The sequence below is a fragment of the Pinus tabuliformis genome, chromosome J, assembly GCF_031772625.1.
Source record: "Pinus tabuliformis cultivar Carrire ecotype Pingquan chromosome J, CPIR1, whole genome shotgun sequence".
Lineage (NCBI taxonomy): Eukaryota > Viridiplantae > Streptophyta > Pinopsida > Pinales > Pinaceae > Pinus > Pinus tabuliformis.
Window position 1 is genome coordinate 222,822,168 of NC_142295.1, and position 16,803 is coordinate 222,838,970.

General features: G+C 34.2%; 1 pseudogene; it reads left to right on the top strand.

The window, feature by feature from the left end:
* Positions 1–4,450: 4,450 nt before the first annotated feature.
* On the top strand, positions 4,451–5,151 carry LOC149226513 (ubiquitin-conjugating enzyme E2 2-like; annotated as a pseudogene).
* Positions 5,152–16,803: the final 11,652 nt, after the last annotated feature.

A 16,803-nucleotide genomic window follows, 5' to 3' on the forward strand; every position in this document is an offset into this window, starting at 1 on the left:
TATTTCATTTGGAATACTAATGTGTAGTTGCAAATCAAACCATTAAAATAATAATAGGTATAGTTTAAAATCTCTTCTTGATCTAGAATTCAACTAAGGATTAGAGATTAGATCAGAATTTTAAGAGAAACACTCCCCTTTCCCGACATAATGTTCCAAGCACTAGCCTAATCGTAAGTATCTAGGTCAAGTTTTGAGTTTAGATTCGAATGAGTGTTTATTATTAAAAACAACAGTTGTTTATAGTGAGGCATTCAAATTGGAAAACATGGATCTTGCTACTTACTTGGCACCCAACTTGTCATTTTTGCTCCACAGTGATGCAAAATCCTATGGCACACAAGCCATTCCTTTCATTTTTCTGGGATAGGATAGAAGAAATTATTATCATTTTCATGGTCTAGGGAAGGAATGGCTACTATTTAAATGTTTGGTTCTCAGGTTTAACTATAATCTCAAACTCTAGTCTCAGAATTTAATTAGAATCTAATGTCTTGAGCAAGAGATCTGAAGTAGAATCTAAACTCTCCATTGACAGATTGTACAAAAGAAATTATTTTTTACCAGAGCTTCTTCCTAGAATATTAACTACAATCTAAAACTCTTGTATGGTAGATTTAAATAGAATATAAACCCTTGAACAAGAGTTGAACCAAAGTTGTGGTTAGAATTTATACTTTCATCTGAGAGATTTTGTCTAATAATTTGTTTTTGGGACCCTGTAGACTAAAAACTTGTTTAACTCTTGTCCCTGGAGTTGCTCCCTAGGATTGTCACATCCAAACTTTAACTTGAAATATTTTAAAACTCTTGGTAGAAAAAATATATATATATATTTTTCTTCATTTATATTTCAATAAACATAGTGCAAATTATAACTACATAACAAAATCGGTTACCTATTTTCCCATTTCCAAGATTTAGTTTCTAGGAACCTCAAATAAATTCTAATTCGAAGGTCAAATATCTAATTAACATCACAAAACATTGTATATCAAATTGAATCATATTACACAACTAATCCCTATAAAACTATAGTAATTTCTCATAATAATATACACAACTTGTTATTACTAACAATGATAGCATAATAATAATAATCAAATTTCAAAGGGATCAAAGGAAATGTTGGAATGAATAGAGAAATCATAGCTTAGATTATTGATATAATGATAAGATTGAGACTCTAATCTTAGATCTCCAATTCTGTTATCTAGAGAGTGGTAGAAACCATCCTGTTAGTGTGAGAGCCTATATGTACTAGGCTCTCCTGATTGAGTAATAGTGCTTGTGTGTATTTGTGTTTAGTGGTTGGGCAATCTCCAAGTATCTCACCTGAAGAGCCAATTAATTAATATATATTTTATCATGGTATCAAATCTTGAGCATTGTGACGAGTGGAGAGCACCACTCAGGCGAAATAGCCACTTGGATTGGAGGGCTAAACGCGTTCATCCCACTGTGAAAGTACACGCATATTTTATTTTGTCAGTCTTCGCATATTTTAGGTGTATATTCACGAAGACCTTCACGAGTCTGTGCTGTTAACTTGCACCGATAGTCTGCGTGTTGGGTTGCCATCTAAGAAGGCTGCATGTTAGAGGGAGCGATTCTGGCTATGAATTTTTGTGAACCTCTTCCCTGATTTTTCGTGACCCAAATCTCTGTGCGAGTTTTTGTGGGGGGTTTGTGGACAATTGAAAATGCATGAAATAGCATAAAATGTAGTGGAAGATCCTCCATCATCAGAAACATAACATGATAGTTTTCCGACGGTATAATCTAGGGTGAGACAGTGTGATTGGTAGCGGAAGTTTATAGAACTAATCAAGAAAATTGTTCAAACGGATCATAAAGAAGTGAAAGCCTTGGATCGAATCCCACGTGCTCTGTGGGTACTTCTTATCGTGAGGAAGGTCATCATATCCGTGGAAGGTGTTGGAGCTGTGTAACATTGAGCACAAGCAGCGTTTTTTGGTGGGATCCTCCAAGTTCTTGAACGCTAGAACGGTGAGAAAAGGTGATCGAACAGAGTCGGAGCCAGAGCTATTGTATTGAAAAGCCGTTTTCCAGCTAGCATATCAGACAAGACTGTGTTTACAATAGTCAGCAGAGGTTATTTGAAAGGATCAACGGTGCATATAAATATATCCACGTGCAGTAGATTCATTTGCTGGTGCATCTGTCAGAGGGGGAGAATGCAACGTTTCGGGCTGTATCGGCACAACTACTGCCAATTCTGAGATACGCCATACCATAATTGATGTAAGAATTAATACTTTCCTTTGTTGTGCATATGAAAGTTGGACTAATTCGATCCATTGAGCGCACTTGATGCTCTGATCCGTCAGATGCGTATTCCAGATTTGGCCTCATATAGAGAAGTTTTCACCGGGGATACGCATCCTTCTATTATGTTTCGAGATAAGGGATTCAGATATAAAATTCACCGTAGTAGGATATAGGGTGATTACGTCGCTCCTACAGTAGTGTTAGAGACTTGAAGACGCATCTTGTGCTTTCAGTCGATGAAGGGGAGGTGAATGAATAAGATGCAAGTGTTATCCAACTCAAAGACCATACAGAGCTCTACCTTAACTTGTAAGATTGTTTGATTGAAATCGACAGGGAATTGAGAGCTGGTCAAAAGAAAGTCAAATTGTTGATCTTGATTCAAATCCCTATTTTTTGCACACTGTGGAAAGCTCTTAAGTTGCGTAGCTTCGAGAATTTGCTTCAATGTTTCAAGGTCCTTAAGGTCCTTACTAGTTTCTTCAAGACCTTGTAGTTTAAGCTTCTTCTCAATCTCACTCTAAAGAGTGTCAGAGCCTTTTGAACTATTTCTTTTGTGCTCACGTTAAATGTTCTGAGACTGAAAGGCATTTTGCTGATAATTTTCCGAGCTCTCTTGATGATTCCATTGAGCGGCTGATAAAAATCTCACACTGTGTATTCAGTCTGATCGATTCCTTTGAAAGTTCTTGCCGATTTCAACCCATCTTTAGAAATATGTTATCAGAAATCGCTAACTACATCAGAATTAGATATTGATAGCGTTTTCATCTTGTAAGAGGTTGTTTTGTTGCTCGTGGCGAGAGCCGAGGGCACTAGGACCTGTGTGACACACAAGCCACATTATATAAGGTTCTACTGTTAAATAAATTCCAAAGGGAGAAGTTGAATAAATTCCAAGGGGAGAAGCTTCCCGCTTGTGTGGTAAAGGGGTTGTTGGAGCCCAAGGAACGTGTGGAGTGGAAAAGAAATCTCGAAGCGATGTAAGCTGGACTTTAAAAACATGACTATATTTTTAGATATTTTTGATTTTGATGATGATGATTTTCTCGTGTTGGCATTTGGAATTATCATGGGTAGTATGTTCGAGTTACAAGAAATTTCAGAAAAACTGTGGTTTTGTTGATGACCACAAGAATTAAGAGGCTCAATGTACTGTGCAAGATTCATGAGTTGATCTTAGGAGGGTGCGAAGAGGAACAAAGCGTTGAAGACCAATGGGACAAGCAACATGAAGCCGATTGCAAAGACATGGCAGAAGAAGACAAAGCTTGAGAAAATTTAAATTTAAATTGTGATGATCTCATTAATATTTCTATGTGTGCAGGTGTTAAATAAATGAATGATAAAGACATCATAGCTGACATTCAGATAGTTGAGGGAAATTCTCCTATTGAGTGTGTCATAATCTTGAGAAGGGCGAGAATAAAAATTCACTACCTCATGCCGAGGAAAGCAAAGATGAAGTCTCTACTCAAGATGAACAAGTATGGGCTCTACTGCAAGAAGAAAAAAATGAAAACCTCCGTTACCAAGTTGTTTCATGTTTTAATTGTAAGCCTAACTCAAACTAGACCAAGCATATGTTATTTTTGAGTACCATTTTTCCATTAAGCAGGAGTGTTGGGATTAATGGAGAAAACTAAAATTAGATTACTGTTATGATGATGATAGGATTGACACGCTAATCTTAGATCTCAGATCCTGTTATCTAGGGAGTTGTTGAAACCATCCTGTTAGTGTGAAAGCCTATATGTACTAGGCTCTTATGATTGAGTAATAGTGCTTGTGTGTAGTGGTTGGGCACTTTCCAGTTAATTAATAAAATATCCTATTTTATCAAGAAATACCAAATAAATGGACCAAACTCCTTTGTTTTAGTTACAGAGTACTTCTGCATAGCTATGTGATTGCTAAAGTCTCCTTCATCATTAAATAATAATAATAATGTCTCTGCTTCTGAAATTTTGATTCATCTGAATACGCTCCTTCTGTTCACATTTGATCCAAGTAGTTGACTGACTTGTGTCCATAATTGTTTGCAGGCCTCTAGACACTCCGTGGAATGGCAGTGAGTATTTCCCCAAAATAAGACTCTGTCTACTTCAGAAATTTCGATTCAGTGAACCTGATGAGTTTTTTCTCAAATTTGTCGGGAATGTTCAAGCTAACGCTTGAGTTCAAGGAGAATTACCCTAACACACCTCCAAAGGTGAGGTGAGGTTTGTGTCGAAGAGGTTTCAACCGAATAGTAAATGTTGTCTACCCAAACTAAATTTCTTAGTTTCCAGTAAATACAAATTGATTATTCGTTACATTTATTTAATAGTATTTGATGGTGCAGGAACAATGAAATCTGCCCTTCTTCTTTTCTTAGGTTTAAAAATCTCTTTGGTAATCATCAACTAAGTGATCTTTGGTTCCTCATGTGCAGTTTACGAAAATTGTGATATTTTCTTCGACATTTTGCAAGACCAGTGGAGCCCAGCCTACGATGTCCCCACAGTTCTCGCTTCAATTCAGGTACATTCTAAAAGAAGGCAAATCTAATCTACAAGTGCTTTTAGCTGCAACATTATTGATTCTCAATACTTACGTTTGTATCATGTGGGTGCAGTCATTATTGTCTGACCCAAATCCAAATTCTCCTGTAACTGAAGACGCTGCTAAGTTCTACTTAAGTGATGTCAAAGAATATAAAAGAAGGGTCGCCCAGGTTGTTGAAGAGAGCTTGTCTAATGTATAACAGAAAGTATAACAGAAAATTAACGTGCTCATAAGTATTAGAATTTTTCGATTAGGACTGTTGTGCTAAATTCATACCTCGTTTTTCAGGCGGTCAAGTCCAGCCGAAAATGATAAAATGCTTAGTTAAAGTTTTAAATTTTCATACTTTTCCAACTATACCAAAAGGAAGACATGACATGATGCACACCACTATGTTTGAATGCTTTATATTTTTTACATAGAGACGTGCAAATAAGCGTATTTATGTATTTATGGTTATACCAAAAGCAAGACATGACATGATGCATATCACTATGTTTCAATGCTCTATATTTTTTACATAGAGACGTGTAACGCAGGGTATTTATGTATTTATGGTTACGATAATGATTAGGAATTAGTTTTATTATTAATATTTTTTAAAATCTGATATAATAATTTTATATTAAATAATAAAAGGAATTATAAATCTTTATTATATTTTTATGGATTAATATTAACGTGTGGTTTTGTTACATTGAAAAAGGGAAATGTTTTATTATTATAGGTTTTTTTTTTTATTATTATTATTAATGATGTTAAATGACTGTTTTAATTACTCATTAGTTTTTTTTATTTTTTTTGGAATGATGGTATGTTTTCCATGAGAACTGTGAGATATTTTTGGTTTTTTTATGGCCACAATAATGGCATCAAATTTTTTTTTTAGCAAATTTCTCAAAACCTTCTTAACTATTCTCATTTGTTCAACTGTCTCACCATGAGACATAACTTGAGTAACCAACCCAATTACATGTATAAAAAATCAGTCCACATTCTGATTCTCTTTCATACAAAGTGTTTCAAAGTCTTTTCTCAACATGCTGTGATGTATTGACTTTAACCATGCTTTGGTAGGATGTCTCGAGGTTGTCCAATGCTTTCTTGGACTTCGTTGCTGCTGCAAACCTTGGGAAAACACTTTCATGAACTTTTTTTAAAATGTGGAAGAGGGCTTTTGCATCCTTATTCATGTTGTCCCTAAACAAATCTCCTTCTCCTTGAGACAAGACATTGTATGACGGTGCATCTTCTCATTCTTGAAAACCATTCTCCACCAAATCCCAAATGTCTTGAGACGAAAAGAGGGATTTCATTGTAATAGCCTAATATTCATAATTTTGTCCAGTAAACTCGGTATCTCAAGATTATTCAAGCTTGTTCTTGATGTTTCCATTTCTCAGTGGAAAAAAATACTTTCTACCTACTCGTATATACACTTCAAAAATATGCCCTCAAGACAATTCTTTTAACTGCTAGTAAAAACACTTGTTTTTACACTAACAAAGTTTACCCTCCTTTGATACCATTTTAGAAAAATTTTACCCAGGCAAAGGATAAGAGTCTAGCTAAAAATTCAGTTGCAGTAAAGTAAACTTCATCTGCAACAAGGAAAGTCTTATGTTATGGCAAGGATATGCAACTACACATAGGCTTAAATAATACACAGGAAATAATTGACGGCAAAACATAGTAGAAACAAAATGGTAGCCCTAAATCTACTCATGAAAGTTCCTCCATGATTTTCTGCTCAGAAACTCACATAGTTTCACCCTCTCTGACTCTCTAACTTGCCAATGATGAAAAATGACTTTTACATTCATACTTATCTCAACATATACCAATCTGACATTAATACATTACAGAGAAAATAATTAATATGTAGCATGGGTGATTTTACATAGTAGATGGTTTTATGAACTTGAAGATATTGTGGAGTGTGGGAAATAGTGGTGGAGTGAATTCTTTTCCATACTTATTTACTAAAATTCATTAAGTATGTTGTGGAATGGTCAACGTTGTAATTCTTATTTGACTTCACTACAACAATGATGCCTTAATTGACTCGGAAAGTGTGGTGTTCGTAAGTTCTTTTAGGATGGTGGTTGGAATTGTTATTTCCAACAACAAGCTGGAACTATGTTTGGAAGAGAAGGACGACATGTCCACTCCAAGAATCGACATGGAAAGAATTAATATATCGCCTTGTGTGAAAATTTGTGTATACACTAGGAGTGGCACTGTCGAGATTTTCGTATCGAAATTCTAGGTGAATTATGCTTTCACTTTGCATGAACTAATTGTATTTTTATTTCTTTGTTTATGCTGTGAATATGGTCTTAGTAAATTTTGCGATGTTGTAAAGTTTTAAATCAGTTAAATATGTGAGTTTAATTCAATTATGTGATGCTGTAAGGTTTTGAATCTTCTAAATATGTGAGTTTAATTCAATTACAAAACTTGTTTTCATGAAATAACATGGAAATTTAAAACTTCTTTTCGTTCACCATTTTCCAAAACTATGTTAATGTATATGTCTATGACCCAAAGTAGCCTATAAAGCATTTTTGGTTCAAACTAATATGCTAATACCTCACATGCATTTAAATGCATCTCGTGGAAATGGTAATTTATTGGAGGAGGAGATGGAATTTACGTTTGGTCATTTGTGTACTTTGGCTCATTATATTCGAGTTCTTGGAGAACCTTGATCAGAAAAGTAGGTTACTAAATGTGTTATTCTTCCATCATTGGCAGAAACTATGACTTTGAGTCTATTTATTTCCTTTGAACTATTTTTTCAAAGCATATTTATTTTATAGAATAGAACTCTCAAAATAGTCATGGGGAAATGATAGTTTATTAAAAATATCATGTTAAACTAAATACAATAGACCATTTGTGAACAGAGTATAGTTGTAACTGTATTGGTAGTAACAAAATATCAAGCATTTGTAGTGCGCTAGTTGCCCCCGGAAATGATCAGAATATAATATTAGATAACCCATTGAAGATCGGATAGTATGGCATTTAAAGTCGACTTATAAAATAATGTGAACGTGGGGCACTCTACAATTCCTCATGAGGGTTCAAGTTTCACCGAGGAGATGCTCTTTTTTATACTCGTTCTATTTTCATTAACGATATGGTTATGCTTGTGCTCATGTTTTTTTGTTTACCAATATTCACAATAATGGTTAGGGATACATGAAATTCCAAATGCTGAACATTTCTAAACTTAAGCTCCAGTAGAAAGGGTTGTCTTCTTTTAACTGCAAAGGGTTCCATTGAGTAAAAAATTTTGAATTTAATCGCTTTGATTTTGTCTTCCTTTGAAATGAGAAACCTTTAATTCATGTTATAATAAGAATATATCTAAGGTAGTATCATTTTGATTCAAAAAATTTAATCTTATTGAGGTGGCCCTCGATATTTTTGTCTTTGCGGAAAATTAAAGTCGGGAATGGTTAAATTCAGTTTATACTGGGAATGAAATAAATTATTCTAAGAGGTATATAACAACTGATGAAGTTAGTGAGATATTCATCATGTTACCTCAATTATAAAAAAATCAAATTGACGCACCTCAATTATAAATAAATCAAATTGACACACCTCAATTATAAATAAATCAAATTGATGCTAGTACAAGTACTAAGTAGGGACTTGGCCAAATGAAAGGATGATTGTATAAAAGAGGAAATGTTAAACCCTAGTAAGGTGTTATGAAATGAAAAATGTTCCCATGAACAATGTTAAGAGATAAAGAGCAGATAATGGCACAAATTGTTTTGAATTTAGTCCTTTATACCAGGAATTTTGGAGTTGGAATTATTTTCGAAAAAGTTATTAAATAATAAAATGCTAATATATATACAAAGACCTATGCATTGGAAGTGCATACTTGTACTTATAAGCATCCTTGGAGACAATAATATGTAAGCCATGGAAATTAATAAGAAGCAAGTCCTAATGCTTATTGATTGATACTAAAAAGGATTGTGTTAAGCTCATAAGTCCCTCTTAAACAATATGAAATTATGTGTGGAGATACATATAAGGTGTTGGGGTTAATACTTAACAAGAATGAACCCTTCCAATTTAGGAATTGAGACAAATCCTCAACTCACCATTGAACTTCTCATTTGGACAACATTCTAATTGAAAAGAAACAATGATTATGATCTAGTATTATTCACAAGTTAGTACTTGTATATAATTAAAGGTTGGTATTTATTTATACCTTCAATTGTGGAAGGATTTATCTTTTCCTTGGAAAGTCATTCAAGTATGCAAAATTTCACTATTACATCAATTTCTAGGACTTTTAGTTGCTTAAATTATATCTGAGGTAATATTTAGCGTAAACTATCATGTGCTAATGATAAGCAAGCAAAGTGTACAACTCATGAATATGTTATGATTAAACCAATAGCATTAGGTTAATTCAAAAAATATAGGATCAAGCGGGATAAGCATTGAATCTTGTCACAATAATTAAATAAGGGATGATAGCAAGGATTGAGAAAGGGTGACGTGGACCGAAAGAGCTTGTGAACATTGTGTTGTTGCTTATTAACATTGACGTAATTGGCATATATTATCATGATATTGACATTATAGTTGGGCATAACTTGCTTTAATAGAGGAAGTCCATGTTTGCATCTTTGTTTTATTGTTGTATGATACATATACTCATGTATTGTCATGGATTGTTGTTATATTATTATCATAAGCCTCGTTGAGTGGTCATCAAGATATACATGTTGTGGAAAGAATCATGCTAGAATCTACACATAATAATGAGGCATACAGAAATTCCATGTAAGCATATGGGTGTACAGTATTATAGCCTTGTAACAATATTATAACTTTATCATTTGGTTGATGATAGATTTCAATCATCGAGGGAATGAAAGAGTCTAGAGTTTAATGGATTGTTGGAATTTTCTTGCAACTCATGATGAATTTTGATATTGGTCTTGGGTTTGTTAGAGAAATTATATAGAAATCATTGTACGACAACCCTCAAGATGTCTACTACCCCAACACCTATAAAAGGGGATTATGTATGTAGAAGGAAAGAACATGATTGACATAATGATCATTTTTGTAAAGGATAATGTAGAGTGGTTAAGTTGTTGAATCATAAAAGGTGCAATAGTAAATCACCCGAGTTGAATTATTTAAGAATGAAGTAATGATCTAATGATTCTTAAACTATGAGTTAATAGTCCGCTTAAGATGAAAATATGAACGAATACATACTATACTACTGATATTGTGTTACAACCACATGAAATCTGGAAATGATTTATACTTGTCGTAAAAAGTTTCTTCAATTACCGAGGGGGACCATGCTCATAAAAATTCCTTCTAAACTGAGTATAGTTGTTTTATTTAAAGGAATGTTTGAGATGATACTAACATGGTGGAAAAAAAATGTCGATAAAGTTATGTCATCCAGGTGATACCACGAGGATAGTATGATGGGTTGTAGCATAAGTGGTACTATGTATAGTAGTATAGATGGTAACTGTAAGATTACATGTGTTACATGATTGAAAAATGATATGTATATTGGTGTGTATAATATACCTTGTGGGAAAGTATGTAGAAAGACATTGGATAGATGTCTGACCAGTGCAACTGACCAGAAGGTTACAGAGAAGAAAGAAAGTAAGATTGGTATAAATAACCATTGCTAATTGTAGTTTGGCTTACATACGATTATGATGAATATAATTGTTATGTGATCTAATATGGTATGACCTTGCAAGCAAATTAGTGAGGAAAATATGCTAACTGATATGTTGTATGCAGAGAGACTTCAAGAAGTAGGTGTTTGACAAGAACACAAAGGCTTGGAAGAATGCAAGAAGGAAAGATGCATCCTTCAAATAAAATAAATGATAATGAATGTCTGCTTTAGTAATATTAAGTAACTCATTATTATATTTATCATAGTCAAAATTTTGTAGTTATAAATTCTGACTAATGTTTTAAAAATAATTTACAGGTAGCTATGAAAGGAGAGAACTCCTTGAGACCAATGTAGCTACGGAATGTGATGTGACGGGAGAACTCCTTGTGACTGATGTACATTGGAAGGTTGACATTAGATGGCAGAGCCATGAAAGTTGTGGAGTGAGAAACCAACTATGTGTGCACGAGGACATGATGGTGTAAAATTAAAAGTGGGGAGTATGTAACACCGCTCCCTTATGTGATAAATTATTATAACCCTAAGTTGAAGAAAGCTAGGTGTGATACCCTCCTTTGTGGGTTAAACTATTCTAAACCGAAGGTGAGGAAAGGTAGGTGTGATATGTAATATGAAGAAAAAAATATTATTAAATAAATTAATAAAATAAATCACTTGGAAGGTGGAGCACCAAGAGAGAGTAGATTCTTGCCAAATCCCAGTAAGGAATGGGATAGAGATGAACCTTTCATGATAAAGCTTCTAAAGTGTGATTCTAGATAAGCTTATGGATTGGAGATCCATCAGATGGATGGGAGATCAATATCCATTAGACATAAAAGCTTTGCAGAGATAAAGGCAAGATTTTATGAGGAAAAGCCTCATGGGAGATCAAGACGATATTTTCTTAGAAATACCTAGGAAAATGGAAAAAAATCCATAAAAGTGGGATGCTGCTAATGGCAACTAAATCATTAAAGAGGGTATTAAATACCCCATGCATTGATCATCCGAGGACAGTTGATCCTTGGCAAGAACCTCGTCCCGGGGGGAATCAATGGTGATTCATGGTTGGGTGGTGGTTCTCCTCCATCCAAGTGAGTTTTAGTCGGTATCATATGTGTGGATTGTACTGTATGTTGCTCCCTATCCTGCAAATGGTTGCAATGCTTTCAATTTATTGTTTTAATTGTATGTGTGTTAATTGTGTAGGGGAATGACATCTCTGCATGATGAATGATTTTGATTCTAAGTTTGTAATTATAGAGGCCAAGGTTTCGCTTATCTAATCTACGCAGTGTTATGAAGTGCACCTAATAAGGGTTCCAATTTCTTATCTCATTTTGTGTTAGTGATGTGTTAGTCAATGTATTGATAAGTGTTTCCATAACTTATGCATGTGAATTTTATTGCCAAAGTAAAGGTAGCGGTAGAAGCATAATATGGGATTGTGATTTCTTATGCATGATATAACCCGCATGGGACACTTATGCAATTATAGGATTACTACACTAAGTTGGCTTATGGGATACATATGTATGGATGGGTTAATTATCGAGTAAATGTAGAGTTGATCATCATTATGTTAGAGAAAGGACATAGTATGTATTAATGTTATACTATGTCTCTAGTTAAACTTGGCTGATAAAGAGTACAAGATATAGATGCATGCACTTCATTGTATAGTTTTTAATGGCTCGATTATCAAATGCATATGTATGCAAGAACTATTTTTAACCATTCTACCCATTGTATAATATTTGACTAAGTATATAGAACTGTCATTCTGATGCATGATCAAATTAGCTACTTTAGACTTAAGTTATTAAATGCTAGTGGGCTAAATATACTCTTTGTGAGGGTTCAATCTTAACGATAAATAACCAAAAAATTTACATGGTAGAGCCTGGAAGTTAAATTCTTAGGTAGGCGTAGGAGGTATGTTACAGATTTCCACCCTTTAGTATCTAGGAACCCTAAAATAAATTCTAACCCCAAGGTCACAAATGTGGTAATATTCATTTATATTTATCTAATTAGCATCACAAAATATGATATATCAAATTGAATCATATTACCTAACTAATCCCTATAAAACTATATTAATTTCCGATAAAAATATACACAACTTTTTATCATTAACAATGATGGCATAGTAATAATAATCCAACTTCAAGGGGGATCAAAAGATATACCAAATACATGGATGAGACTCATTTGTTTGTGTTACAAGAGGAGTACTTTTGCATACCTATGTGATTGCTAAAGTCTAAAGTCTAAAGGTAGAAATATTCTATTAATTGAAATTATGACCTCTCGGAAGGAAACACAAATTAATAAACATTAAACATTGCAATCTAAATATTTTATTCAACTAATGTGTTTCCATATTAAACTTTTATAAAAATCACATTTTATTTGTTCTATAAATTACAACATACTATCCATAATAAGCATTGTGAAATTAACCTATATTCACCTTAAGACAAAACTTTTTTACATTTTATATATTAGTTTACTTATTATTTATGTATATCCATGTTAAACTTCCATAAAAAAAATACATTTTATTTGTTTTATAAAATAAAGCATTCTATTAATAGTAATGATGGTATGGTTAAGCCAGATTCACTTTAAACTCAAACTTTTTTACTATTTAATTTTATCTCACGCACACATAAATTAACATGTTAAAAGAATTATGAGCATTCTATCAATAGTAATGATTGTATGGTTAAGCCATATTCACTTTATACTCAAACTTTTTTACTATTTAAGTTTATATCACGCACACATAAATTAACTTCTTAAAAAAATTACGAATGGTGTATTAATAAATTTATGAGTGATGTATTATATATAGTTTAATTTAACTTATATTTCTAAGGAATAACTGCGTTAACTAACTAACTAGTCTCTTAGCTCTTACACATACGACATATCTCTTCGTTAAGTGACTACTCTCTCAGCTCTTACACATACGACATATCTTACTCTTTATGGTATAAAACACATATATGCTTTACGTGGACAAACTACGAACATTAAGAAATAATGGATTCGGATTAAACAATTAAAAATTTGAGTTTTCCTCATTAGCTATCAAGTTTTGTTTCATATATGCAACAATTTTAAAGAAAAATAAAACTTAACAACTAGCATGCCCAATGTGCCAAATTCTTTTAAGTTTATTAACACAAACAACGATATTGATGTAAGGACGCGATACCTACATTTAAGGGAAATACATGTTTATAACTACAGAAGGTAGAGCTGCGTATTGACATGGTCATAATCACAGACCGCGGTTGAAGACAATAGTGATTACGATCATGTCAATACTGAGTTTTTTCTCTCCTTCTTATTACCTTTTCTTTTTCTTTATTCATTTTCACTTATCATTCTATTATTTTTCTTTTCTATCCATCTTCACTTCTCTTTACTATTAATAATTATTTTGTATAAATCACTTCTCGCTCTCTCTTCTCTTTCATCTTCACTTCTCAGTGTTGGTTCAGGTGCACAACAAAATTAACTAAACACAGAATTAACACAGCAGAATATCAAGCACATATGACACAGTATTAACGTGGTTCACCCAACCAATCTGGGCTACGTCCACCAAACATAGGCATCAGGAATTTATTATTCAAATTAGGAGATTACATCATGAAATCCTCACACTCTCTTAGCAAACATCTGAATGGTTGCCTGTTATATAGCCTAGAGAATCTAACAGCCTCATTAATTCCCTCACATCAAATATAGGAGGCATTAACTCCCTCCCAACAACTTGGAGTTAATCTAGGACCTGAATTCCTGTTGTTGTCACCAGCTGAGATTTTTTCCTATTTCATTACAAACAGAAAATCTCAACAATCTCCACCTTGACAACAATTCGCCTGATGCCCTGTTATTATTATTTTATCTTTTCTGCAAGCCAAGAGAAGCCAAACACCAGCGTAGCTTCTCCAACAAAACTTGTTTCATGAACATGTCTGCACAGTTTTCCTTTGTATGCACCTTTTCAAGAGAAACTCCCCTTTCAGTGATAACCTGTCTTACAAAATGATACTTGATTGGAATATGCTTTGATTTACTATGATAGGCCGGATTCTTAGCCAAATGTATTGCACTTTGACTATCACAAAGTAACCTGATGTTGTCCTGTAACCTACCAAACTCACCAAGAAAACCTTTCAACCAAACCGCCTCTTTGCAAGCATGAGAAGCAGCAATGTATTCTGCTTCAGTAGTGGATAAAGCAACAATATTTTGTAGCTTTGACATCCAGCTTATAGCTCCACCTGCAAGAGTAAAGACGTACCCTAAAGTTGATCTTCTCTTATCCAAATCACCTGCAAAATCGGAATCAACATATCCGCAAACAAATTCACTACTCTTATTGTAAGAAATACAATAACTACTTGTGCCTCTCAAGTATTGAAGCACCCATTTCACTGCTGACCAGTGTTCTTTACCCGGATTTGCCATGTACCTGTTGACAACCCCAACTGCATGAGAAATATCTGGTCGCGTACACACCATCACATACATCAAACATCCTACTACATTGGCATAAGGAATTCGAGACATATAATCCTTTTCTTCATCTGTATTAGGACATAAACTCGAAGAAAGCTTAAAATGGGAAGCTAAAGGGATCGACACAGGCTTCACATTGTTCATAGAAAACCTCAAAAGCATTTTCTCAACATACTTCTGTTGTGATAGCCACATCTTACCATTACTCCTGTCTCTGAAAATCTCCATGCACAAAATCTGTCTTGCGGCTCCTAGATCTTTCATATCAAACGTCCTTGCCATCTGAGTCTTCAACCTGTTGATTTCTTCAATGCTTTTACTTGCTAAAAGCATATCATCAACATATGACACTAAGATAATGAACATGCCATTATTTAACTGCTTAAAATAAACACAATGATCATATTCACTTCTTACATATTTCTGACTCAACATGAAAGAATCAAACTTCTTATACCACTGCCGAGGCGACTGCTTCAGGCCATATAATGACTTCTTGAGCCTGCAGACAAATTTCGCATTGTGATGCTGAACAAACCCTTCCGGCTGTTCCATATATATTTCCTCATCTAAATCACCATGTAGAAATGCAGTCTTAACATCTAACTGCTGCAACTCCAAATCAAACAAAGCCACTAATGCTAACACAATTCTAATTGAAACAATTTTAACCACTTGTGAAAATATCTCATGAAAGTCTATGCCAGCTTTCTGAGAAAACCCTTTTGCAACCAACCGAGCTTTGTACCTGTCTTCCGTATCATTCACACCCCGTTTCAGCTTGAAGACCCATTTGCATCCCATAGTTTTCCCGCCTTTGGGAAGTTCAACCAGATCCCACGTACCATTCTTACCTAAGGCCATCATTTCTTCCTTCATGGCTGCTTTCCATTTGTCACTATTTGAACCTTCTACAGCTTCCTGATAACACAAAGGTTCATCATCATTAGCGATCAAAGCAACTGAAGTAACATGATCATCATACCTTCTCGGACGACGTTTGATTCTTGTAGATCTCCTTAAGAATGTTTCTGGTGCTTCCACAATTGGTTGTCTATCATCTGTAGAAACTTCTTCATGTTCGCCATCTGAGACCTGTTCATGTCCTCAATCTGAACCCTGTTCATAATCTGATTTTGAAACCTGTTCATGACTAGAATCTGAACTATGGTCGTTATGACTATCATTAGAAATGTTGTCAAACTGAATATGCTGGAAATCAGATACATCATCCTGTTTCAATCTTCTATCTACATCTAACTGTACAAGAGAGGATTCATTAAACTTTACATCTCTGTTGATGATGATTTTGCGGGTAGTAGGATCCCACAATCTAAATCCCTTTGTTCCATCACCATACCCAACAAAGATATACCTTTTAGACTTTGGATCTAATTTAGTTCGCTGATGTTTAGGCACTATAGCATATGCATCACAACCAAACACTCTGAGTTTAGAATAGTCACAAGGGTGTCCTATCCATACCTCTTGCGGAACCTTGCAGCCTATTGCCATTGATGGAGATCGGTTTATCACATAACAAGTTGTTGCCACAGCTTCCATCCACAACTCCTTTTGCAACCCAGCGTTACTCAGCATACACCTTGCTCTCTCTAGAAGAGTCATGTTCATGCGTTCAACAACTCCATTCTGCTGAGGAGTATAAACCGTGGTCTTATGTCTTTCGATCCCTGCATCCTTGCAATAGCTGTCAA